The 26,783-nt window shown below is 47.7% G+C and overlaps 1 long non-coding RNA gene across 1 annotated transcript in view; it reads right to left on the reverse strand.

Annotated features, from left to right (window-relative positions):
• Positions 1-25,219, reverse strand: part of LOC146208739 (uncharacterized) — a 39,420-nt gene extending 14,201 nt beyond the window's left edge. Inside the window, exon 1 of the long non-coding RNA XR_014703402.1 lies at positions 25,007-25,219. This is a non-coding gene — a long non-coding RNA (uncharacterized LOC146208739). The remainder of the gene's footprint in view (positions 1-25,006) is intronic.
• Positions 25,220-26,783: the final 1,564 nt, after the last annotated feature.

Raw genomic sequence — 26,783 nt, forward strand, 5'->3', positions numbered from 1 at the left:
GGACCATATAAAATCTTGCGGCGCCTCAGCGACGTTAACTATGAGGTGCTCCCAGATGGCCAAGAGCAGAGAGGCCGTCGGCTACCTCGTCCAGAGACAGTTCATGTCCTACGCATGAAGCCGTATTTTACGCGGGAACTGAAAGACGGCATCTGCAAACTACTTTTTTTTTTCGTTTACTTTTGTCCACCTGTGTGCACGTGTGCCGTGTGCGTCACGCTTAAGGAGGGAGGAATGCCAGGGGGCGCTCGGAGCGAAAGACGTTGAAGTGGCGCTCGGAGAAAAAGGACGAAGTGAATCGGCTCCGGACTCGCAGGACGTACCAGACGTATTCCACCTGCACCGGCTCTGATAACCTAGCCCTAGTCGCCAATACCGTGGCAATATGTTGACTCAAAATGACTGTACTCATTAGAGCAATGATGTACTTGACGTGTAGGCTCAAAAGGCGATTGATACAATCGTTGCAGTAAGATTAACCGACGTTTGCAAAGGTGGTCAATCTATTGGCGAACATTGGCAATCTCTTCGTCTGTGACAAAAATATCGTTACGCATAAGGGAACTAATTGATGAAAATTCATCTTCTGTTTGACGAAGAGTACGGGAACTATGCTTCGAAACAGATGCGTAAGATGGGCGGATTTGAGAGTGCGGAGGTAAATATGTTGGCGTCAAGTCGGTACCCTCCTCCTCTGTGTGGTTTGATAGAGCAGCAAAACAGTTTGAAATCTTGACTGCATCATAATTAGGCTTATGTACTACATAACGTTTCTTGCGAGGGCACATGGGATACGTAAGGTCGTGATCGTTTTTTTTTACAAAACGGACACTTGAAGGAGGGGAGGCCGTCCGCTGATTGTTTTGGTAAAGTGTCCTCGGATGCAAGGCATACTTTTCTGATGTGGCCTTGTCGTAGGCATCGGTAGCAAAACACTGGGGCAGGGCCGAAAAGCTTCGGATGAACGACCAGCCCGTTGTAGAAGAAATGGGTAGGGAGGTCTAAAGGACCCTTCAAAAGTAGAAGTGTGCCTCGGTTACCTAGTTGGCGGGCACTTAGCACAGAGTGCGTGTCTGATAAAAGATCCCCCATAAACTGCATCTGGTTGGTTTTGTTATTTGTTACATTTATTTCACTGAAACGACGTTCAATAAAACAGCAATTTTCTGTTTTCTAGCCGAAATTTTCGATCGATGGCAAGAATTCGGACGTATATGTGCAGTGTGTTCGATGTGCTACTGCAAACTGCTTGCTTCTCACTCAAATACTGGATTCATGATAAAAACGAAGCAAAATGACAAGACAGTCTCTAAATTACGCTGCCTGAATAACGCTTAAATGACAGTTCTGATACGAAAAAAAAAATGGACAGTTGCATTACATTGAAGCCCCTGGCAGTGCCTGCGAGCGCATAGCATACGAAGATAGATACAAATTGGCTCCCTGCTACAGTTGAATAAGCATGCGGTAGCTTCCATTACCGGTTCGGTGGCTAGACAACAGTTATTCGGTCAGTCAATGTCATATCAATGCCTAATGGAACTTTTTCTAAACAGGCGATGTCTGTCTAGAAAACGTTAGGTTATTGTTTTGGGTACACCATCGCGAGTTGCCAAGCCGACTTCGAGATTTTCGAGTAACGGGGCTAGTAAGGCTCCGGCATTTCAAGTTATGTTAATTACAAAAAATGTAGCTTTAAATAATTTCTGCCATTTTTTTACTGGGAAAAACACGCGAAAAAAAAGAAGGAGAAGAGACAAATAAGCATAAGCTAGAGATTTCTGCTAGCTGTAAAAAATTAAAAATTAAAACTGCGGCGGCATTATGCTGCAAACTTATGCATGCAATTTAGCCGCCAAAATGTGGCCGGCTGCATATGCCAAACATCGGCTGCCTGGAGGGGGCCCTCTTCAAGAATAAATTGCGTTGCCAAATGATAATAATAATAATAATAATAATAATAATAATAATAATAATAATAATAATAATAATAATAATAATAATAATAATAATAATAATAATAATAATAATAATAATAATATAATAATAATAATAATAATAATAATAATAACAATAATAATAATAATAATAATAATAATAATAATAATAATAATAATAATAATAATAATAATAATAATAATAATAATAATAATCAGCCTGACTATACCCAGTGCAGGGCGAAGGCATATCCCATATTTCTCCAATTAACCCGGTTCATATCTAGCTGCATCCACTTGACCCCTGCGAACTTCCCTCATCCGCCACCTAACTTTCTGCTGCCCCCTGTTACGCTTTCCTTCCCTTGCAAGACACCATACTGCAACAAACCACAAGAAAAAAACATGCCGTTTCATGTGCGGTTGAATATGAGAAAAAAGCCTGCAAAGAAGTATTCTCACTGATTACCCGTTTTCGACTAATGTACCTGAAAATGACAGCGAAAGACGAGCAAAGAGAAAATTAAAATCAAGGAGACGCCTTGGCTCAGTGTTTTAAAAATAATTGCGAGACATATATCAACAGCTCATGACAATATGAGAGAAGGCGATGACGCTTATGAAAATCTTGGAGAAGAGGAGGAAAAACAACAATTGCAAACAACTAAAATTAAATTATAGGATAAAGCTGAACATAAAAAACGACATTCTTAATAGTAATAATAAAAGTTTTATGAACATTAGCTTGTCCAGGCTAAATACTAGTTATGTGCGCGAGCACGATATAGATAATGAGTGGTTATTGGTTGAGGCTGTGCTGTGCAATGTCAGTGCACGTTAAAGAAACCCAGGTGGTCGAACTTTCCGGAGTCCTCCACTATGGCGTCTCTCATAGCCTGAGTCGCCTTGGGACGTTAAACCCCACAAACCAAACCAAACCAACCAACCATGGCTTGAAATAAAAATGAGGGAAAATATTTGTGAGACTACCGAGAAATGGACATTTGGCGCTGCTTATCGCAACTTAATTAGGAGGGCGACGCGATATCAGCGTGCTCTGGATTGATTTTGAGTGGAAGCTAATGAACGCGGTGACATACAAAGCAAAGGCGGCGAGACTTGCTAAACAAGAAGGATGATCGGCTGTGGTGACGGTGTAGTAGTGTAATACAGCGTGCAGCTGAGCTACTTTGATAGCGATGAAGCTAGTAGGATCGAAGCGAACTGGAGGACATAAAGTGCTTTGCCTTCTTTCAAGAAAGGCCTAGGGGAGCCACACATGAGCGATACATGGGATTGGGAATTTCAATCCTAGCGCTCTAAAATATCGAGAAAATGCATAACACACTGAATATAATATATTCAAGCAGTTAAACACTATCTCGGAACGAATAAGAAAAGGCAGAGAAGAAAGGCACCAGCGACTAGGCATCGAAAGTTCAGCTTTTACCGTTTAGTCATTGCGAAATGGCGCCGGCGAAGCGTGGGCGTTGTCAGGTTGTGACAGGGAATGTCACGCGCATTTGATCTCGGTACCGCGAAGATGAACGATCTGGTCACGTGACGAAGTTTCGCCCTCGCGCCTGTTTTCAGAGAGCATGGAGCGCTGCTGCTCTGCTGCTGACTAATCGATGATCCGTCTCCTGTTCTGCCAAAGGAATGTGCCAGTTGTTGTATTCTCCTAGTAATGTATTTGATTGTTTCTCTTCATTCCCTCTCGTTTTGTGTTGCCTTATATGTTCTTCGTCGAATGACAATTGGGAACTTGTTCCCTTCGCTAGCATTCTTGTTTGTCTGGAACCACGTGCAAAATTCCCCTTAAGTTCCTCGTTCAAGGAGAATATCATAGCGCCTATTAACGAAAACGCGCGCATCATCCTGATCGGCAAACAGATTTGAGGCGGAAGATAAAGTAGAACATATCGAAGACTTCTACCTTTATATTAGAACTGTATTCACTGAAAACCCCATTCAGTTCCAATTGAAATTGGTACTATCACTCACGTTGCCAGAATAGTTTTGGTTTCAGTTCTTTATACCATCCTGATACCGCCATTAAGTCCCGTTTCCTATAGTGGCCGGCTTTCATGTTGGCGTCGGAAGTCGGCGCTTTAATCATTTTTCATCTATTCGTTATTCGCGTTATCGGCGCCTAATTCAGTTGGTTTATTTAAGAGCTAAACCAGGCTCTACTATGCCAGCGATGCTAGCTTTATGCGGCACCATATAGATTGTAGAATTTCGGCTCTTCTCGCAATAAGTTTCACCAGTTGGCCTGACTGGCTTGGATGCAGCCGCTGTCTTTAGCGAGCTCACCTATACGTATGGCGCATATTTACCTTTGCTTAAATGAAGGAGCGGCATAAATGAAACTTCATTTGTGTCCCGGCTGCTTCAGCATGCCAGTCTCTTTGTCCAGCCCTCCTCACACACCTCCTGCTCCTCTCCACTTCCTCCTCCGCAAAGCTCTTTCTTGAGCACATCGCGACGCGCTCCTCAGTCTTGGGGATTTCAGTGCACATAACCTCAGCTTGGGTTACTTCAAGAACTGTAGGATAGGTTTCGCGCTGTGGAACGTCGTTCAGAAGGAACAATTATCTGTCCTTAATGATTTCTCAGATCCCATTCGCATTGGCTCCAGCGTCCAACGCAAAATGTCTAGGACGCGGCGTGGGCGAACACTTGGGTCTTTCTCGGCGGCGACCACTATATTCTATCCATCTCTCTCTCTTCCCACCCTTCCGCCAGCGTTTGGGCCAGGTGGTCGACTGGGATCGGTTCCGCCACTCGCGGCAACATGCACCCCCCATTCTCCATCTCAGACCTTTCTCAATGGACTGCTATCGTTTTTTAATCAATATTTTTTGCCTCAGGGCATCAGTAGGGTATGCGATGAAGTATGAATAAATGATTAAATTAATGGAAAAAGGTTGGCTGATTTTAGGAAGTCCAGAAGTGACCGATGATGATGTCCCTGCGTCCAAGTGACATATGAGACATGATTCGTTGCTGGAAGGCCAGCTATGCTCAGGTGCCAGATTCGTGTTGGTTTGTGTGCTGGGCAGTCCCACAGCAAGTGGTGGATGTCGGCCTCAACGTCTTCGTTTTTACAGATCGGGCACCCTGGGCGGGGATATATGTTGGAAGTATGACCACATCCTAGTGACAGCTGGTGTAAGGGCAACACCGACCCGGATCCTCATAAGCGCAACCTCCTCTGCACGGGTGAGACCGCGGGGAAGGAATATCGCACAGGGAGGGATAAGTGCACGTGTGCGGCGCCGGAGGTGTTCCTTTCGTGACAAAAGGAGTGTAGCTTCGTCCACTTCAAGGAGCCGTGGGAGTGATGCGTCTTGGTTCACGAGGCGGGTTGCTAAATCAGCTTGACTTTGGGAAGGCAGGAGATTCCGTGGGACCCACTCAATGCGTATTGACTGTGGGATGCGCGCCGCAAGCTGGTGGTTGTCTTGGCAAATTTTAGGGCAGCGGCTGACACGTCGGAGCAGACGTACTGCTTGAAGTGCGTCAGTGCGGAGGACAACGTGGGCTGTAGGGAGCATGGTTATGGAAGCCAAGGAGCAGAGTGCCTCCTGAACTGCTACGAGCTCAGCGTAGAAAGATGTAAGTGGTTCCGAAAGCTGAAACGTAGTGGTCTGATTCAGGCTAGGTCTCCGTGGACAGTAGATTGCTGTTTTGGCTTCACGGCCTTGCAGGCTTCCATCCACCTACACTACCTAGTGGTTAGAGCGCCCGTCTCGGCTGCGGGAGGTGGTTAGTTCGAAACCCACCGCCGGACACCCACCGGTAAAAATGGGTACAAGCGTCCCCCGGCCTAGCGCTCGGCTTTTCCAGGGGTGTGCGTTTGGGAGAAGCTCCGTAAACCCCGCTGCGCGCCCCTCCTCCGCAGTGGGCCCAAACCTAGTTTCGAACCTCGCAGCCTGCAAAGGTGGTTCTGTTTGTCTTGCAAAGGTACTTCCTTTGACCCTCACCTGAAGTGCTCCCTTAGAGCCTCAGCTGCAGCAGTCCTAAAAAAAAAACTACTATATGGAATCTTGATGCATGTGAGTATCTTGCTCTTCAAAGTTCTGGCGAAGCAACGATGCCGAGTTGGCAGACGTTGGTCTGCGGATATCAGTTGGCTTGTTATCTCCTAACTGCACAAATTTCCAGGGAGGGAGAACTGGCGCAGGTGGCTGAATAATAATGTGTGACGTTGCATACGCCCTCAGTACTTGGATGGAATGTGACAAAGTGGCCTTGAGTCTGCGAGCATCACGGCGCTGCTGCACCAGTTCATCGATGGTGTTGAGCTGCGCATTCTCCTGTAACGATACGACCGGTGTGAGTCGTGGAAGATATGTCATCGTCCGCATAGCTTCTGGATTTACCGCTTCAAGGCGATCCCATTGTGCCCTTGTAAGATGCTGGAACTGGGCCTGATAAACGATACGCGGCTGCAGAACAGCCCTCACTAACTGGCGTGCAACAGACGAGCCAGCGCCACCCGTTTTAGGTGCAATTCTTCTTATCAAACTCATAGTTTGAAGTGCTTGCTTTTTTGCCTGAGTAAGCCAAGCAGTCGCTGATCCTGATTGGTGAATTGTTAAGCCCAGAATTTTCAGGCTCGAACTGTCTTGTATTGGGGTGCCTGATAGAGAGAGTCGAATTAGATTTGAGGTAAGTTTACGGCGTCCCCAGCGGTTGGCCACTGACGTGTATGAAGTTTTACACACTGGAAGTTGAAGGCCAATGGAGGATGCGTAATCAGAGGATACGTCTAATGCTGACTGAAGGGCGGCCTTTTGAGTGAGAAGATCATGGTGAGTGCTCCATTCCGTGATATCATCTGCGCATAGCAAAAACTTGATTTCTGGGATATCATGTAAGCGCCACTCCAATGGTATGAAAGTAATAATGAACAACGTCGGAGACAATACTGATCCCTGGGGCACGCCTCGTAGTGACACGAATGAACCAACTGTGTTACCACTAAGGCGTATTGCAAATTTTCTTGCATCCAAAAATGATGCGATAAATGTGCTTACTCTCGGAGGGAGATGAAGCATGTCAATGGCATTCAGGATTGCAGCATGACGGATGTTGTCATATGCCTTTTCAACATCCATGGCTACTATGGTACGTACATTGCGGCTTCGGGTAGATGATAGAACTGCTGATGCCAAGACTGCTATCTTGCTCAAAGATGTTTTATTCGCCACCTCTACCGTCCCTACCCCTCCTCACTCCTCCACGGCTGACAGCCGCCTCCTGCACTTTGGGAGGCGCATCATTCCCTGCACCGCCGCTGGTTTTGACAAAAAACACAACCGCTTGCTACGCCTTGCCTTGCCCGCCTGGCTATGGAGATTGAGGAGCCCTTCTCATCTCACCAGGCAGCAGCGGGGCCACACCTGCGACCGCATGGCCGGTAACCTCGGGCTGTGGAATATGTGAACGCTTCTACATGTCCTCCTTGACTCGTCGCACGCCGAGGCCACTCAACGCGGGGATGTGACGCGCCTCCTACACTCCTCTCCACTATCTGATTCAAATTTCCTTCTTGCACTCCGATATCGTTATCTCTGCACTTCCCCTCCGTCCGCGCTCCCTTCCTACATCGGCACCCATAGTTCTGCACTTGACGCAGATATCACACTGTTTACGCGGCACTACATAAGTTCCGCTCCACGTCCGAGCCGGGAGCAGACCAAATTTCTAATAAGGCCCTACATAACCTGGACGCATCATCTTTAGAGGCCATTACTGATCTCTTTAACAAACATTGGCACGAAGGCAGTGTGCTTTCTTAGTGTACCCACGCTAAAGTAACCTTCATCCCCAAGCGTGGCAAACCCATAGACATCCAAAATCTCCGCCCTATTTCCCTCACCAATTCTCTCGATAAGCTCTCTTAGCACGTCTTTCTAGACTGCTTGAGGAGCTTCATCGAGGCCCACCGCATGGCACTACTCGATTGTCTGCCTCGTACCACCCCTGACAGAGCCCTTCTTGCATCCCTTCGCTTGACACGTCTCCCCTGCCTGTGTCACCCACCCTTTACCCTCCTCTATCTTCTCCATGCTCACTTTCAGCCTGCCTTTACATAACGTGCACCCTCAGCATCAGCCGTTGGCCGATCTGCCCGCGCCTACACCCTCTCGTGCCAGTACGGTACACGGTCCGACGTTGTGTATGTTGATGCGGTACCATACATCTCGCTCCTCGCCTATGCCCTGGCCACTGTTTCTAATACACGATCCTCCCTCTCCATCGCCTCTATCTCTGCTCTCCCTTCCACTGCCGCAGAAGAATCAGCCATTGCCGTCGCTATTGTCAACACACCAGCTGTTTTCATAATCAGTGGCTCTAATAGCGCAGTCCGCAACTTTGCAAAGGATAGAATCTCTTCCTCGGCGCTCTACATTCTTGAGCACTCCTCTTCCATTTCCCGTCTTATCAAGCTCTTTTGGGTTCCGACTCACACATGGCGCCCTGGAAATGAGGCTGCAAATTACATCGCTCGCGAAATGACCCACCGAGCTGGCCCCCTACACTCCGGTATGGACACACGTGAGTCTCTTCTCACCTCCCATGACATTACTCTCCGCCACTGCAACTCCTCCTTATTCCTCCCTCCCTCCCTCTCACAAATCCCTATCTAAAATCGAACAGAATACGTGGCGCCATTGCAGGCCCACACTTTCTTCTCCCTTGCTTGCCTTGCTCTTATTCACCCCTGTGCCTTCTCTCCCAAATGCACGGTATGCAGCTCTTCCCGAGCAGACTATGCTCACATTCTATACGATCATGTCCGGCGCCCTTTCCTCTCTTTTCCTGGCAATTCAACAGCCCGCGGATGCGGCAGGCTGCTTTGGCAGCTCGGAGCCGCATATTCAACAGCGGTTTACGACCTGGGCAGCGGAACTCGCTACCAGGCGTGTCCAGGAGGTCGCGACGAGTAGCCAGAAGGCCACCTACAGAACGGCGGCAACATAATTTTCTTTTGGCCTTCTCTAAATAACGTTTTCACCGCCACTACCACCCTCGTACTCGTACTGCATGGCGAACTCGGCCACCTCCAGGAAATCCATCCGGACGCACCGGTTGCCGCAGAGGATGCCGTCAAACTCCGGGACGCATTCAATGACGACGCGTCTCCAACACCTCACGGAACTCCTTCTCTGCAAATTCCACTGGAAAAAAAAAAACGCATCACAGCACCCACTGTGCCACGTTACGCGAAGCGCACCACGGTGTCGCGCACGTGGAGCACAGGCGATTCGATCGGAAGCGCTAAACCACCTTCCTGTTCTTAAACGTGATCTCGAAGCCTTCGGCTTGGAAGTGTTGCACACCAGCTAGGTCACCGTTCGTAAACTACTTCACTTCCTTTACCAATCTCAACATTGTCCACTCCTTGTGGGACACGTGCAAAGCACGTAAATGGCCGCAGGCGCATGCTCAACGGAGCCATCGCATAGATCCGTCTATATATGTTTGTGTATATTAAAAATGCCTTCCAACAGCTCAAAATCCTACCAGCGGCATTTTAGTGCCTATAGCTCCTATTTGAAAACGTGCATATTTGCACCACCGTTTTAAGGACTTCGCTCTAGCTGTTTGCAATTTTTTCGCCTTTTGTTAGCAGATTAACATTCTGATCCCGTTTAACCGACCGCGCAGCTTTTATTATAAGTTTTTGTCGTATGAAAATTATAAATTTTTGATAAAAAAAAATTGAAGTACCATGCTAAATATTTGCAAATGTTTAGCATAGCTGAACATCCTATTTAGCGAAACTTTCCCAGCACGGTTACGCTGAGTAGAATTCTTATGTAGCCTGATTTAACAGGCATGGGTAAGACGCGCTAAGCAAATCAGTTGGCTGAGCGCAGAATCACCGCTACCGACGCCTATGGCTAGCTCTGAGTTTTGGCGCGTTTGCTTCTCGCTATTATACACAGCGATAGACGCCATGTCTGTTTCCATCGGGCCATCGCGCGGTGACTTCACCACGCGATTCATCGCGTGCTCCTCCTTTTTCACTTCATTGAGCTCCAAGTTCCAAAGGCCGAAGTTCACTCAGCGTTCAGAGTCGACTGTGGAGAGTTGTGGTCGACTTGAAGGTAATCCAGAAGATTACACGAAAAATGAAGGCGTGTCATATTTATAGCCACACTTTCCAGTGGCTCCATGAAGGACATATATTATGGTGAGGCTACCCAAAAAACATAAAATATTGTGCCTCTGCCCGTGCCCTAGGTATAACGGGCTTAGTGGTTAGCCAGCGGGGTGGTGGTGGTGGTGGTGAAAACGTTTATTTCATATTGAGAGGTTTGACGTGGAGCCTTAAGGGCTTCGGCCTTATAATACTGGATGGAGACCCTAGTCAGGGACCCCATTGGCGGTTGCCCCCGCCCGCGCACGCCGCGTTAAGGCCCTTTGGGCCTGTAGGTCGCAGCAGCCGAGCAGGGTCGCCTCCCAGTCCTCCCGGGAAGGGTTATGGATGGGGGGAAGGAATGGGTTTTGTTAGCAGGCCCATACCATGTGGTAGGTGTCAGCCACCTCCCCACAGTACTGGCACTGTCCAGTGAATTGGGAGTCAAAATGTTTAAGTACTGCCGGGCACAGCATTGTGTTAGTGAAGAGGCGCAGGAGCAGCCTCTCGTTCGCTTTTCCTAACCCTTTGCAGGGGTTAGGGTATTTGAGATGCGAATTTTCATAAAAAATTACAATATCTTTGAATGTGTAGGCAGGAATGGAATCGATGTCCTCAGCCGATTCGTGTCCCGAGGAAACTGCCCGGAGAAAAAGCGCGCGGGCGGCTGCGTCAGCTGCCTCGTTCCCTGCAAGACCCTGGTGGCTAGGAACCCAGACGAGATATCGGCACGCGGTGTCCGTGTCCCGACAGCAATTTTGAAATATTCTATAGGCTAAGGGGGTGGTCCACCCTTGGGCGACGTTCCGGCAAGCTCCTCGTGAGTCGGTGATGATATATTTAGACGTGTGGTCTGAGGCGGCGAGTGCAATGGCTACCTCTTCCGAGTGTGTTATAGATTTGGCCTTGAATGTAAGGCCATCGACTGTGTTCTCGTTGTGAACGACTGCGGCTGTGTACTAGCCGCCCCGATGGGGGCCCGAGGCATCCTCGTAGAACACACCTGATTTGTTGCCATAATAGCACGCCAAGGCTTCCGCCCGCGCCAGGCGCTGCCCATTATGGTCTTCTCGTGACATGTTGGCAGGGAGAGGTCGCACTCTGAGGACGCGTCTCCAGAGTTCTGGGATGCGGAGCCTCTCCTCTGTGAACTGTTTATGTTGAATGTTCAGCCAGGGAAGAAGGCGGCGACCCGACACTGTCTGTGTGAGGCGGGTATATTGGTTCACGAAATGTGCTTCCCGAAGCTAATTGAAAGTGTTCACCACCCCTAGGGCCATGAGCCGACTGTTGGAGGTGAAGATTGGGAGGTCGAGGGCACGTTTCATGATTTTTCGGAGGATCACCTCAAGGGTATCCTCCTCATGCTTCCGCAAGTGGAGGTAAGGAGTCGAATACAGGATTCGACTGGTTACGAAGGCGTTTGCCAGTCGCAAGGCCTCCTTACTTCGCAACCCCCGCGTTTGTTAGACACCCGGCAGATCATACGGCCCACCTGGTCCCCCACCTGGCGGAGCTTGGCTGGTGTTTCAGGGCGTCTTTGGTGATGGATGAAGAGACCGAGTACTCTGATCTCTTTTGATTCATGAATTGGACCGCTCGCAAGCGACAGCGAGATTTGTGTACTGCATCTCCGAGAGGGGCGGAGATGCACAAACTGCGATTTCTGGGGGGAACATTGAAGACCACAGCGCCGGGCATAGCGGTCCACTATGCTCGCCACTGTTTGCAGGCAGGTTTCAATGTCGCCCACACTGCCTTGCGTTGCCCATAGGGTGATGTCGTCGGCGTAGAGCGCGTGCTGCACGCCTTCGACTTACGCCAGCTGGGCCGGTAGACGCATCATGGCAATGTTAAAAAGCAGCCGGGAGGGAAGTCCGCTTTCAGGTGTGCCCCGCGTGCCGGGCATAAATGGTCCGTGCTCCTTGTCTTGTATTTTGATGTATGATTGTCGGTCTGTAAGAAATTGTCTTATATAATTGAATGTATTGCTGCCACAGTGTGTTTCACTTAGATGGGTCAGTATGACTTCGTGTGTGACGTTATCAAAAGCGCCTTTTAAGTCTAGGGCGAGCACAACCCGGTAATTGTGGGGGCGTTCGAATGGGTTGAGAATTTCTCTGTTAAGTTGGAGAAGGACATCCTGTGCGGATCTGTGTGGGCGAAATCCGAACATGGTGTGCGCGAAAGTGTGCCTGTGTTCAAGATACTCAGATAGCCAATCGCGCACCATAGTCTCCATTAGTATGCCCACACAGGAGGTGAGAGAGATGGGGCGGGGATTATCCGTGTCTATTGGTTTGCCAGCTTTCGGGATGAAAGCCACAAGTGCCGTTTTCCAATCGATGGGTAAGAGGGTTTCCCCTGTCCGAGATTGCGTTAATGTATTTGAGTAGGCACTGGTACGTCGAGTCAGGCATGTTCGCCGAAAGCTTGACGGTGACCTTGTCCCGACCAGGCGCGGTGCCTCTCTTCATTTTGACTAGACTGGCCCGAAGATCGTGAAGTTGGAAATGTTTGTCCAGCTCCGAGTTCTCCTTGCCTGCGTAGGAGTAGACCGGTCCTCGGGGGTCTTGAGCTGTGCACAAGTAGCGGTCCCGGAGCGATTGTGCCAGCTGCATAGTGTTGCCTTTAAAGGAGTGAATTGCTCGGTATAAATGTCTTTGGGTTTCGGTGCGGGTCTGCGTAGGATTGATGAGAGCTCAGAAGAGCCTCCATGTATTACGGCTAGACATTTGTCGGGCCGCTGTATTGCAACGATCCACCCCGTTCGAGTCAGCTAGCTGGGGCCGGGTACTCGGCGGCTTGGTGGGTGATATCGGCAATACGTTCTTTAAGTTTGCGGTTGTGTTTCTGGCGACGCCAGCGGCGTGTAAGGCTGCGGCGAGCTTACCAGTGGTGATTGACGTGATAATCCACGTCCGTTATTGCCTCTGTGAGCTCGATCTGCGTTTCATGTGTGCGAAGGTGTGACATCAGTGACCGGGACCAATTGGTGTACCCTTGCTCTGCTATGGCAATGTTGGTAGTGGCGGGAAAGTTTTGCAGAAGGTAGTCCAATTAGGGATGTGGGCTTGTGTGGTAGGACGCTGGAGGGGGCGCGTGTAGATCGTGGTATTAAGAAGGAAGTGGTCGCTGCCGAGGGTTTTCTCGGTGTTAACCCAGTCTGCGTGTCGTATGTTGCGAGTGAAGGTAAGATCCGGACACGTGTCCCGCGTCACGGAGTTACCTACGCGCGTTGGGTAAACAGGGTCGGTGTGGAGGGTGAGGCCCAGTGTGGACACAAGCTCCGCCAGTTTGCGTCCTCGCACCTCCTCTTTACAGTACCCCCACAGTTGACTGGGGGCATTAAAGTCACTCAGTATCAGGAAGAGGTCTCGGCCCGCTGTCTTCAGCGCACGGCTAAAGATGTCTGCGAACGTCACTCGCTTTAGTTTGGGGGAGCAGTATATGTTCAGTATATGCATTGGAGGATCTGAGCGGCGGAGGGGTAAGATCGTTACCATGACATACGAATAGGGAAGTGTTAGATCTAGATCCACTTCTGCGGCCGTGTATGATTTGTGCACGAACAGACAGGACGAGGGGTCTCGCCGGAACGTCATGTAGTTTGTTAATTTCGCCGCCGCTCCTGGCTCCTGGAGGGCGACCGCGCCGGGCAAAGTTTCGAGTGTTTGTAGACTCGCGCGTTTTTGGCGGTTCCTGAAGTCCCTGCAGTTCCATTGCGTTACCAATCATGATTGACATGATTTGGAGGGGAGGGGCTGCTGGTTAGGCTGTCCCGCCATGTGTGATATTTAGTGATACTGGTACAGACGCCACCCCGGAGCCGGCACCTGAAGTAGGTGCGGGGTTGGAGTCCTCGTTATCCGAATCCGCAATAATTCGGGAGTATTTTGAGAGACGAGACATATGTTTAAGGTTCCCTGCTCGACGGCCTGTTCAGAAGGAAGCCCTCTCCCGATGTCGGACACCAGGTTTTCTTCTCTTGGGTCTCCCTAGGTCCCTAGGCAGAGAATTAGTTAATCTTCGGCACGGGCCAATCACAAAGCGCGAGGTGACAGTTTGCGCACTGCATCACTGAGCCCCGCCCCGCACATTCTTGCACGTGTGCCACTACTTTTTAACAAACACGTCGCCAGTTCACAAGCGACCCCCCATCCTTCTATTTTCACGGCATGCCTCTGCTTTTGTCCGTTCGGTCCGGCGCCTTGTGGGTCTCCCCCTCAGCGGCTAACACTTCAGCCAGCAGGCCAGTCCTCGCGCGAAGCCGACGATGGCTTCTCCCTCCGCTTTTGTCCAATGTCCAGTACCGTAACCCGACACCGCGCGGCTCCGACGACGGTCACTTGCTCCGCCGTCGCCCCTCTGTAGGTCATTAACAGGCCAGGCTCTTCTTGAGAAGTCAGGCCGTTTCTTCACAAAGCGACCAAATCGGCGCTTCGAAATGGCCATGGGTGAGGACAGCGGCTGTTGAGGCGTGCGTGCAGACCGGGTGGACATCTGGAGAAGAAGCTCGCTGAGATGCCCGTGGAGCGAACGCAGACACGCCGACGCCTTCTGAGCAGTAAATTAGCTCGGACACAACAGCAGGTTAGTTATACTCACCCGAATAAATGCGCCTCTAGGCGTAGGAGTTCATAATCAATTCTGAAATCGCAGCTTTAGTGACCCCAAAGAAGTTTTTAGAACAGATCATAGCGCGAACTGGTTGACACTGCATTCGACCAGCGCACGCATTAACGCTTGCGGCCATCGGTGCGGCAGCGAGGTTGATGTAGCCGAATAATTCTGTGCATAGATTGGTCTCCCAAACCCACCAGCAGCGGAGTATTGCTGTGATGTTCCGCCATTGAGGGATTCCCGTATAGATGTGTTATTTTCTTTAGAAGAACTTGACGCCGCGCTACCTTGTTGCAGACAGTCGTCATCGCCGGGGCCCGACGGTGTCACGTACGCCGCGCTTACCAACATAGGCCAGGAGGCTCGTCGGGCTCTTTTGGACCTTTACAACAAGTCATGGTGTGACGGTACAGTTCCCAATGACAGGAAGACCAGCCGGCTCATTCCACTGCTGAAACCCGAGCTTTCATCATATCGTCCGATAGCCCTAGCCAGCTGTGTCGGCAAAGTTATAGAGCGAATGCTGCTTGCACGCATTGAGTAAGTGTATCAAGGCTTTATGTCCGGTTTTCGACGCGGCCGTTCGTCTATCGACAACGTGGTTGACTTGGTCATATCCGTTTAGGTGCAAAAGAATTGGAAAAGATTGACTGTGGCGTTGTTTCTGGCCATTAAGGGCACCTACGACAGCATTACACATAATGCTATTATGGAAGCATTTCAAACCACTGAGATTGGAGGCCGTATGTTCACCTGGATACGTAGCTATTTATCGGAGAGGTCGCTTTTTATCCAGACTCAGAAAGGACCAACCTCTACACCGGCGCTCACGTGGAGTCCCGCAGGGTGGGGTGTTGAGCCCAACTCTGTTCAACCTTGCTCTCATCGGCCCTGGTAGACTTGCTGCCACAATCTTCTCAGATGTCCATCTATGCTGATATTATCTGCATTTTGGCGTCACGTGTGACTCGTCCCGAAGTCCGTGCGAGACTTCGAAGGGCAGCACCAATCGTGACGTCTTACATACATTTGCAGGGCCTTAGCATTCCAAATGAGAAATGCTCTCTTGTGGCCTTCATACGAAATCTAATGTCACATTATACCATATCTATAAACGGGAAAGCCATTCTCTATGGAAAAAGCCACCGCTTCCTGGGAGTTGTCATCGACAGGAATCTCTCGTGGAGTCCACATCTGAATGACAGGAAAAAGAGACTACTTGCAATCGTCCATTTTCTCTCCTTCCTCAGGGGAAAGTGATGGGGCGCATCAGTGCACTCGATGCTACTACTCTATCGATCATTATTTATTGGGTGCACTCGATGCTACTACTTTATCGATCATTATTTATGGGGTACATGCGGTACAGTCCTCCGATATTCAGCAACATCACAAAGACGAATATTCGGACTCTTCAATGTGTGCAAGCGCAATCTCTCCGCATCTACCCCTGTTTGCCTAAATACACCTAAACGGCTGCAACTGTTCTTCTAGCCGGGGAACATTCTGTCACTACCTACGTTGCTGTCCAGACCCTGAGAACACACATTAGACACCTCGCACGAGTTCCAAAACACCACCTGGCAAATCTCCCAGCAACTACACCGTGTACTGCCTTTTCCAAAACCGTTGAAGCTCACCGCACTTATCTTCCCTCGCGGTTCACCTCTGCTTCAAGAGCTTGCGCACACATATGGAGTCTACGTGAACCTGATATTCCCCTATCAATTTCTGGCATAAATAAGAAAGCTGGGGTACCAAAGCTTGCCTTGCAACAAATGACGCTGGATCACCTCCACTCTCAACACAATTACCGAATACATGTGTACACGGATGGCTCAGTTACGTCAGCCAGCTCCGCGGGGTCTGTGGTAGTACCGGCAAGGTTCGTCTTGATAAATCTAAAGACTACACATCTCACCTCTTCGACTGGCGGGGAACTAGCTGCACTACGGGCTGCAGTCGAATACATCAGCTAGGAACTCCCCCAAGAATGGTAAGTTTTCACTGAAACCAAAGCAGAGCATCAAGGCATGCAAGTGGCACTGCGCCACGGCTCAAATGAACAACTAATTGCAGAGATCCACACGCTGCACCGCTCCGCAATATCCAAAGGCCACGACATCATCTACCAGTGGTTGCCGGGCCACTGTGGCTTTGCAGTAAATAGCCAGGCGTACGCCGCTGCACGTTCGCCCACAACGACGGACTTCCAGTTCAAATTCCGTTAACGAAAGCCGACGCAGCGAGCGAGCTTCGCCGTTTGGCTGTGGAAGGAAAACCGGAGAGTGCTCCAACCGTCGCCTCAAGGCATTTGACCACGGACTTCGCTTGCGTATTACCCACCACTCAACACGTCGTGAAACAACGGTACTGTGCCGCCTATGCCTTGGTGTTGCTTTCGCGAACAAATACGCCTCCCTGATCGGGATGGCTGACAGCCCTGCTTGTGAACGATGCGGCATTGATGAAACGATTGAGCACCTTTGTTGTGATTGCCCTCTTTTTACAACTGAACGACATACGCTGCGTACTGCATTGGATCGTCTGTACGCTCATCTCTTAACGGAAGGGAAGATCTTGGGACCATGGCCACAAAGGTCATCTGCGCTCAAAGCCTACCAGGCACTTCTCTTTTTAAGAGAGACTAGCCTGATTGACAGACTGTGACTTTCTCACCTCCTCTCCTCTTCTACCATCCCCCTTTATTACCCCATTCCCCTTCCCCAGTGCAGGGTAGCCAACCGGAATTCATTCTTTCTGGTTAACATCCCTGCCTTCCGCTCTCCTTTTATCCTCCTCCTCCTTCCGCAACAAAAGAGGCGCATGTTTCTGAAATTTTACTAACGTCGTTATACACGGATTTTTATTCACACTTATTAAAAAGAACGGCAATTATGCTCAGTAAAAGGTGCAAATTTCTGGTGTTGCAATTTAAATTTTGCACTTGTATTTTCCAACTGGATAAAGGATAAAGGATTTGAGAACATGTAATCTGAAATGTGCGAAATACCGAAAGCATTCGCTAGCAAGGTGCTTAAATTTTCTCAGCGAGAGCTGTCGCTTTATGAAACGTGTATTATGCTCGTTAAATATTTAGACCAGGATTTGATTAGTTTGTGCTACAGATTACACCGCATAGCCGCTAGCTGAAGGAAAACACACCAAGTTGCTGTCAAATAGAGCGAAGACAAAAGACTGTTCACGCGACTTGGTGCACTAAAATGTTATAGCGCAAAATGGAGAATCGCACACACACAGGGGGACGACACGTACTCGCACTACCAGCTGCTTTATTGCTAGAAGGTGACACATTAAATACGGCGAAAATTGCCTGAAAAGGCTGTAGGCAAAACATGAAACATAATGATGAAAGAACCGACATAGTAGGACGCACGTGCAGGCAAGCAGGTGCATATAGCACTCAAATTGTCATTTCTCTCTTCATACGGTGAACAGTTAGACGCTTCCAGATAGTCAAATTCAGCATCAAAAAGAGATACGGATGAGATGCTTACACACTCAGTGCTAAGCATCTATTTGTGGTGATGTACTAAACTGCTCCAGGCCGTCCTATCCGAACTTTTGCCGAGAATGCTCGTCCGATCAAATCCCGCCACACTTCTTTTGCACCGACTTAAGTGTGCATCTAAATATGCGTACTTGTCTCTAGTATAAGACTGCAGAGGAACCCTTCACAAGCGGTGTTTTATGATTTTCATGATATTCTTGTTCTTTTTTTGGCACTAAAAATGCATGGGCACAGCTTTCCCATTTCGTTGCGAGCCGAAAAAAGAACAGAGCCACAATGTCTGCTTGTCACTTTTTTGAGGTTGTGCGAACTTTGATGGATTCTCCTCACAGCCTAAAGACTAGGGACTTTTTTGTTGTCATCTTGCGTGTTTCGTTTCGTTTAACACTTGACATTTTTGTAGGAAAGAGAGACGCCCTAAAACTGGAGAACCTTGATGACAAGTACGCACAATTAGTTGCGCACAAAAGTCAGCGCAAAGGATGTGTGGCAAGAGTTGATCGGACGAAGAGTCTCGGCAAGCGTTCAGGCAAGACGGCCCGGATTAGTTTAGAAACCTACTACATAAGGAATCCTGCCAGTGTGTGCGTCACCACCCCGTCCGTATCTCTTATTGACACAGAATTTGACGGTTTAAAGCGGCTAATGGTTGATTATATGAAGAAAAACAATTTACAATCTTAATTTCAATGTTATACTCCTACTTGCCTGCGTGTGCATACTACTATGTCGGTTATTTCATGAATGTTTGTTATGCTTTCCTCCACTTTTTTTTCACGCTCTTTTCCTGGTATATAAGGTGTCACCTTCGGGCCCCAAAGGAGTAGGTAGTAAGCGTTTGTGTTGTGTGTCGTCGCACTGTCTGTGCTTGGTTGTGTCTTTTGTGCTATAGCTCTTTAGCGTATAATAATATATACCATCTCGTACAAAATATTTTAATGAAACCACACCACTTTATTACGTGAAACTGAACATTATTTGCATATTGCAAGCAGGCGGAAACTGTGATATGAGACTAAAGTTTGCCGCCTTCAGTGGGATCAATGATAAAAACGAACTTTTAAAGGAGTGCCTGAATAGCTTCCTTTATCTTGTTCACCGTTCCAGGGCATATTTGGAAAAGCTATGCAATATACGTGCTACAGCACGGATTAGTGTTCTAAGCTTCCTGAAGGTCAATATCACACCACGGCATAAATTGAACGTGCCCCGTTCTATAGATTCGTGAGAGAAATCACCACCGTGAAGGTGAGCCTAGTAGTCGCCTTCTCCATCCAGACAGAGGTCTCTGCTGTGCTCTGGGACTATGACGCCCCACGTGTCCACAAAATGGTCGATGCATTCCTGCGGCACTGCGTCTTTCACTGTCCTGCGAGTCCACAGTATGCACCCTAGAAAAAGTGCGGTAGAACGGACGGTTGAGTGGCACCCGGAAATTTTTAGCCCCAGGTGCAAACGTTGCGATGGCATAGCGGACATGATCCATATGATATGGACGCGTCCTAGATTTGGAGAACCTGACAGAACAGATGAGTCCTGGGAGGCACTACTTCTCAAGCAGACGGAAAAGGGCAACGAGAAGTCATCCGTCTTGCTCTGGCAGCTGCTCAGATCCAAGGGATCCAGGTCGACGGCTGAGGGGGAGGACATGGTTGGGACAGAGCTTCGCCTCGGATCCTCACCAACCTTTTGACGGGTGCAATAAATGTTATTTCTCTCTCTCTCTTTAAAACGCACTTGCTCCAACTGGCTTTTATTCTAAATCAATAACCAAATACTAACTTTCTTCATAAGCAACTCGGAAGAAATTTCAGGTTCACGCTGTTAAAAAATATAACGTGCCAGAACTTACACCTCATGCTTTGCCCATCACGGCCACGGCGGTTCTACGGAGGCGAAAAGCAAGACGCTTCTGTGCTGAAAGAGCATCAATGTCCGTTAATGATCTCGGTTGGTCGAAATTTTAGGAGCCCTCCGAACGGTACTTCTCATAGCCTGAGTTGCTTTGCGACAGTATGCCCTTTACAAAACAACCAACCGTGTTTTGCTAGGCTCACAGTCATGACTCACATGTCATGGCTAATCATGACATGACGTGTATATACCACTCGTCATTTAATACACATTCATTACTACCAGTCTCATAATAATGTGGCGTCATACCACACGTTACATTTTGCTTCCACATTTTGCTGTTGTATTTTGCTCTCACTTTTTGCTTGCATGTTTTGCGGACACGTTTTCGCAAACATAGTCAAGTAAGGCTTTCGCCTTAATTAAATTGAATGTACTGCAAAGCAACGGGATTGCAATCACTGTTAATATCGCAGGGAACCATCATTCTTGTAACTGCCGTCAAATTGCAACATCGAAGCTTAGTGACGCCCAAGAAAGCGAGACTCAGACGCGGGATGGCCGTCAGCGAGCGCTGCCCAGGAGACAAAGAATACTCACCCAGGCTTTCATGGCTCCGGAGGGTGGGAGGGCGGATGGATTCAAGCAAGGTGCGGCGCTCGAGTTTCCACTGCTGTGCTCGACCCTCCCACCTCCCATTTTATACTGAGCCTGCCCAGATGAAAAAAAAAAAATATCTGGAGGAAGAGGAGGGGAGGGGTTCCGCCATGAATTTCCGGCCGAGGGCTTTTTCAGGCCGGTCACCTATAGTTTTCACCCGAATTCTTCCCACCCCTTATAATGCGTGTGCATGTGCCCCACGCATTCGCTGTTGATAGTCGCGGTGTTTCCTCAGACAGAAGCGCTGATTTGGTTCGCACACGCGAGGGACGTGCGCTGTGCAGGCGGCGGCTTTGCGTGCGAGTACGTTTGAGCGGGCCCTGACGGTCATCGACAAGCGTGTTTATCCGTCTGAAGAAGGCGCATTCGTTGTCTTGCTCTTAAGTACTTGAGGAACACTCCCGCCGCGAAGAATGTGTATGTGTCGAGCAAGTATACTTAAATCGCGCGGGAGTGTGCATTTTTAAAACAGGAGAATAAAAATAGCCAGCTCCGCTAAATCGAGCGCCCGTTTCATAGTTAGGCATCATTCTGAAGGCTTCCCCGTTTTGATTTCCTAGGCTTTTTTTTTTTGACGGCGTTGGAAAGATTTGATTAACGAATTCATTGCTCAAGAGATAACAAATGGATGGCATTTTAACTTTTTTTACAGCTTTGCTTTCCATATAGAACTCCGTATCCTTTATTCTCAGTTCACAGACAAAATCGGGCGTCCGTATTCACAGTGATAGACTCCATATACGCCACTTTCACAGAGGGTTTGTTACTTTTGTACAAGACTCCTCTTATGAATTTGTATGGCCTGATGACGTTTTCTGGCCTGTTAGAAGTACTGGTGGCATTTGCTAGGACAATGTATGTCGGACAAATATTTTCACGATTAATGTTTTCGTAACACTTCACACCCGGTCATTCGTGCTTTCTTGCAAATCAAATCAGGTAGTGTTTTAACGACCCTCATTGTATCGTCTCATGTCTCTGATTGTCCATGCTTAGGAATTGAACTGCCGAAGGTTATGCTTGGTTGATATTCTTTGGTTTGACTTTTCACTGCCAACTACGTGTTTGCTGTGCCGGGGAAACGGTTGTACATGTTTTCAATTTGCTTTTAGAAACTATATAAATTGGGGTGCGTGCAAAGAAGCAATAAGCCAGGTAATTATTGCTGTGACCAGCGACGGGGGGATTAGCCTAGAAATATATCATTAGCTAGGGGCATGTATGCAAACATGTACGAAACATTATTTTCACAGCAGCAAAAGACGTAGAGTTTGAAAGGCTGCCTTCTATTCGCAGCCGATATGAAATATTCTTTCCGCACAAAAAGACATTAGATGTATTCCCGACAGCCGGCGAGCAGAGCAACGCATTCGGCGCTGTTTAGATCATTCTTGTTGGCAAAGACGACGAGACATTTTTTCAACGTTGGACTAGGTGTGCTCTAAGGAAGAGCCAAAATGGGACGTACTTTTAGGTAGGTTGAAGCCACATCGAGCTTCATATTATATTCATACTTGCGCCGCCGCTTCTTTGCAGACACATAAGATATTTTAAAGCAGTTTTAGAGGATCTCAGCAGACAAGTATAAACCTTTTCCACACAGGTTCAATCCAGGCTCCCACAGATGGCAGTGTATGCGTCTATGTACCCTGCGCGATTTTTAAACTGACCAGCACTATGGACTGATGCAAAAATGCACGACTCCTGTTCATTACGAAGTGAGGCACGACGAAGTGAGTGAGTTTTCATGACGAAGTGAGGTATCGCAGATCTACCTGGTGACTTTGTCCGCCGCGTACGGGAAGAGTACAATGCCAACTAGATGACTGTTGCTGTCCGTACGTTGCAGAATCTGTAAATTTGAGTATTTTGTAAATGTGGAAGGCAGCCAAAAAGCTATGAATTACGGCCCATTGCTTTACTGAGTTTCGTCTTTAGGCTAGCGTAGAGCATAAGCCGCACTCGATTCAATTGATTTCTGGACATCAGGAAACAGTATGTTGAAAAAAAAATGGCCGAATTTCTCAAAAAAAGTCTGTGATCGGTAATGTGCTCGGCTTATAATTTGAGAAGGCGCATTATGCTGTCTGGCTGTATCCCGAAAACTGTCTTGATCGATATCAGGACCACTTTTGCTCTCTTTATTTTCCACCCCGCTGTGATCTTGGCCGAGCCGGGAAGTATTAAAGTAAATTGGCAACAATGCTCAACAATTATGAAAGGGTGTACCTCAGGAAGTCGTGCTCAGCGCTCTTCTCCAATATCACCCTGCGACCCATAACTTGAAACCTACCGCTAGAATTGCGCACCACGACTCACGCATACGGCACCAGCATCTGGAGGGCGTCAAGAGCGTGCCAGATCATCTAGCAAAGTATTTACAGACCGTTACCGGGCATGTCCTTGTATCCGGCTTCCTGAGGTCCATTACGAGCAGAGAAAAGGGCGTTTTCCTGGCTTTTACAAGGAAAACATTAGTCAAATAGCCGCGCTGTACTACATGAGCGCGCCTGTCCTTATGTTACTAGACGTCGTGATAGCCAGAATATTTATGGAGCATCTGTGTACAGTACTCCGCAAGAGAATTGCTTCAGCGTCACAAGTTTTGAGATTTATGAGGGCAAAACGATAGTGCTGCAACTGCCGCTCGATGGTTCTGCTACATAGGGTGTGTGTTGAAGAAGTATTGTGATTTCCTTACAAGTTCTGATCAAATTATCTTCAAAAACAGAGATGTCGAAGCAGGCTGCACGATAAAACTTTCTGCGGGTGAGTTTTCGTCCCTCAAAAGGCTCTTGCACTTCGCTAATTTGGCAAAGGCACGACGCCAGCTGCTATATCTCATGACTTCTTAATAAACTACTCAAATCCATCTGCGACATATATTTAAAGAAATATTTTTAAGCCCGACTCACAAAACCCTTCGCAGACAACACTGGCGGTGACCTTTCCTCTAAGGATACTCGGCTTTCAATATTGAAGGGTGCATTCCAGGTGTCGCATGCTTCAAGATGTGGTCCTGCAAGCTACTCTGACTTCTTAGCCGAGCAATACTCTGAAGACACCAAAATGTTTTACCGGGGTCTCAGTTTCATACAGATATTTTTTTTTTCATTTTGTGTGCTTATTCAACGCAGCATACTGTTAAATTCAATATACTTTTGTGTGCCCTCAACAAGGAAAATGTTTTCTTACCACGTGCAGCGGGTGTTCTCCAGGGCAGTCGACTTAAATGTCATCAGTCTGAACACCGTGAACAATAAGAAGCCGTACCCTATATCCATAGCCAAAGCCTTGCCGTGCGGTGATTTTCACTGGTTCCAAAGCAGCTTTAAATTCATATTCAACCTTTTGAAGTAAAGTAATATCTAGCCATGTAATTTTCACATCGGATATTTATATCGCTTGTAATTTGCCTCAGACCACTCTATAAAATTTCGCGGGCCCCTCTATGAAATTTCAGTGGATACAAGCGCACTGCGGCATCCTGGCTAACGAAAAAGCGGAAGAAGCGGGCCCGCAAACTCTTCCAAAAGGTGATACGTTCCAAATTGGAAAAAAATCAGCCCAGGAAAAAAAAAGGCCGGATATAGAGCTGGCTTATACATCAGAACGCGCACCTTTATTGCATTGATATTGATCATAGATCTCGAATACCAACGCTACTTCCTCGCCATCTGGAAAATTTATCGTCAACATCGTCTCGACGCTACGTTTACAAATAGCTTGCGATTATGCTAGGACAAGTAAACGTTCCCCGTTTCAATAATTGCGCCGCAATGAAAAAGTGGTACATATTCATTTTAAATGCGCGGCATATACATGTCGAGGAACGTGCATATCATGAGCATCTAATGATGTCGCTTAATCAAGTATCAAGCACAATGAGCACTGGATTATGGATCAAGTCGCTTATCTTGCAACATGCAGTAGACACATGGAAAAAGCCTCATTTTCCTATTTAGATAATGTTGGATTTCTAGAAAAAAAAACGTTAAAACCTCCAGTTCCTCAACATTTCTCAACCTCTAAAGTAGGGGATGCTGTCACCACATAACTTGTAACTATTGTCTAGCATACCACTTTGATGCATCCTAATCGACATTCTATGACCGCATTTTTTGCATTTTTTGTATTTCTAACTCGATTCCTATACTTTTCTCTTCCCTTCTTTCTCCCATTAATTTCCTTTCTTGCGCAGAGTCAAGACAGTGGGTATGAAAGGCCGGCTAATTTACTTACCTTTTCGATAAGAAGTTTCTATTCGAGTGCAATGTGCCGACTGTTGCTCCTGCATTTTCGTCCTCCCGTCGTGAGTGAACTCCTCCATGAAATCAGGGACTGTAGGACGCCTTTTAATAGCATGGCAACACTGTTTGATGCGATAAAATAATTTAATGCACATGCAGAGCGAAATGCCTAGGTTCCAGATGAACGGCAAAATGATCTTTTGAGCTATTTTCTGTTTTCATGAGAAGTTAAAACTGCCGTAGAGCATCAACGATAATAATTGTTTCTCAGGAAAGAAAAGGTGCAGTATCAGTCACCCTTGTTCTGCGGGTACCTGACCTACGTCATAAGGGAGATGGGAGGGAAAACGGAAAGAGAGATAGGGGTGCTTAGGTGAAGGGCTCCGGGGCAAATTTCACAACCTGGGAATCTTTAACATGCGCTGACATCGAAAAACACACGAGAACAGCGCTTCTGTCCTTTTGTGTCTTTCTTCCTGTGGTGTCTCTTCAGCGTTATAAAAGTCAAGATCATGTATCAACTAACCCGACAAAAAGTCCTGCTGCCGAGCAGCGCACGGACGCCTTTTCGTTTCACCTGCGTTGAAACGCAGCTGCCGCCGGTCGGGATTGAACCCGGGTGCTCCGGAACAGTGCTCGGGTATCTTGACCACTGCCCGTGGAAAATAAAAGAAAATTTTTGTAAAAGAAGTGAGTCAACTGCAGGATATTTAAAATAATTTTCTGGCCATATTTATGCCCATATATATTGTATAGCATTCTGCCCATATTTTCTATTTCTAGTAAGAGACAGCTGCTCAAGTTTTTCTTACATTCAGAGCGAGTAATTAACCAAAATGCTGTAGGTTTTATAAAATGGTAGCTAAATGGCTAGAAGCTTGCCCAGGTAGGACCTGAGAAATATATTGATGGTTATGCAAAGTTACATATTACAGGGCAAAAAAAAAAAAAGTCATAGCTCTTCCCCGAAAATATCAAAAACTGTTTCCTATGCTCAAGTTTTGTACTGTCTAAATGGAGCAGCGTATACCACATCCACAGGGGCCATTATCTTACCACACCGGTCAACCACCTGTCAGTCAGCGCAACCTATTTTTATACTTTACGTTTTTCTTCTAAAAGCTGCAGACTCCAATTACCCTACCGTATCACAGTCTTTGATACTGGGAGATGCGTTCTGTCGAGGAAAGTGGCTCGCAAGCACAAATGAAGGCGTCGTTGTTACTAGTGTGAGGCATAGTGTAGAACTGTTTCTTTCAAATTTCAGTTTCAAAGCTGTATATTATTTGAGTAGTCGTAAAACGGCACGAAATTAAGTTGTGTGTCTGAATGTTCAGGCGAACTGTTCAGGAAAAACAACTTCCAGGCTCGCAGCCGCACATGGCGCTGTGATTGCTGCTAGCGTTAGGCACGTTGTAGTGCCGTTCGAAACTCTTTCTCATTATCTGAGCGGTCGTAAACGGCAAGAAGTTTTTGTTTGCGTCTGTATGTGCTAACTGTTCAGGAAAAACCACTTCAAGGCTCGTAGCCGCAGATTACACTTTTATAGTTGATAGTGCGATGTACGTTATAACGCTGGTTGTTCAGAGTCCTCATTACTTGAAAGGTCGTAAAACGGAGAGAAATTAAGCTGTAGTTCTGTGCAAATGATTTCTATCCAGGGAGGACAGCTGGAGAAACTGTCTCGCATGCACACATCCCGTTAACTTCTCTCCCAATCGGACCTGCGAAACGAAAATTTGTTCTCGTAAAAAAGAATAAACAATGCA

The sequence above is a fragment of the Amblyomma maculatum genome, chromosome 1, assembly GCF_055883805.1.
Source record: "Amblyomma maculatum isolate TAMU_Amacu chromosome 1, ASM5588380v1, whole genome shotgun sequence".
NCBI lineage: Eukaryota > Metazoa > Arthropoda > Arachnida > Ixodida > Ixodidae > Amblyomma > Amblyomma maculatum.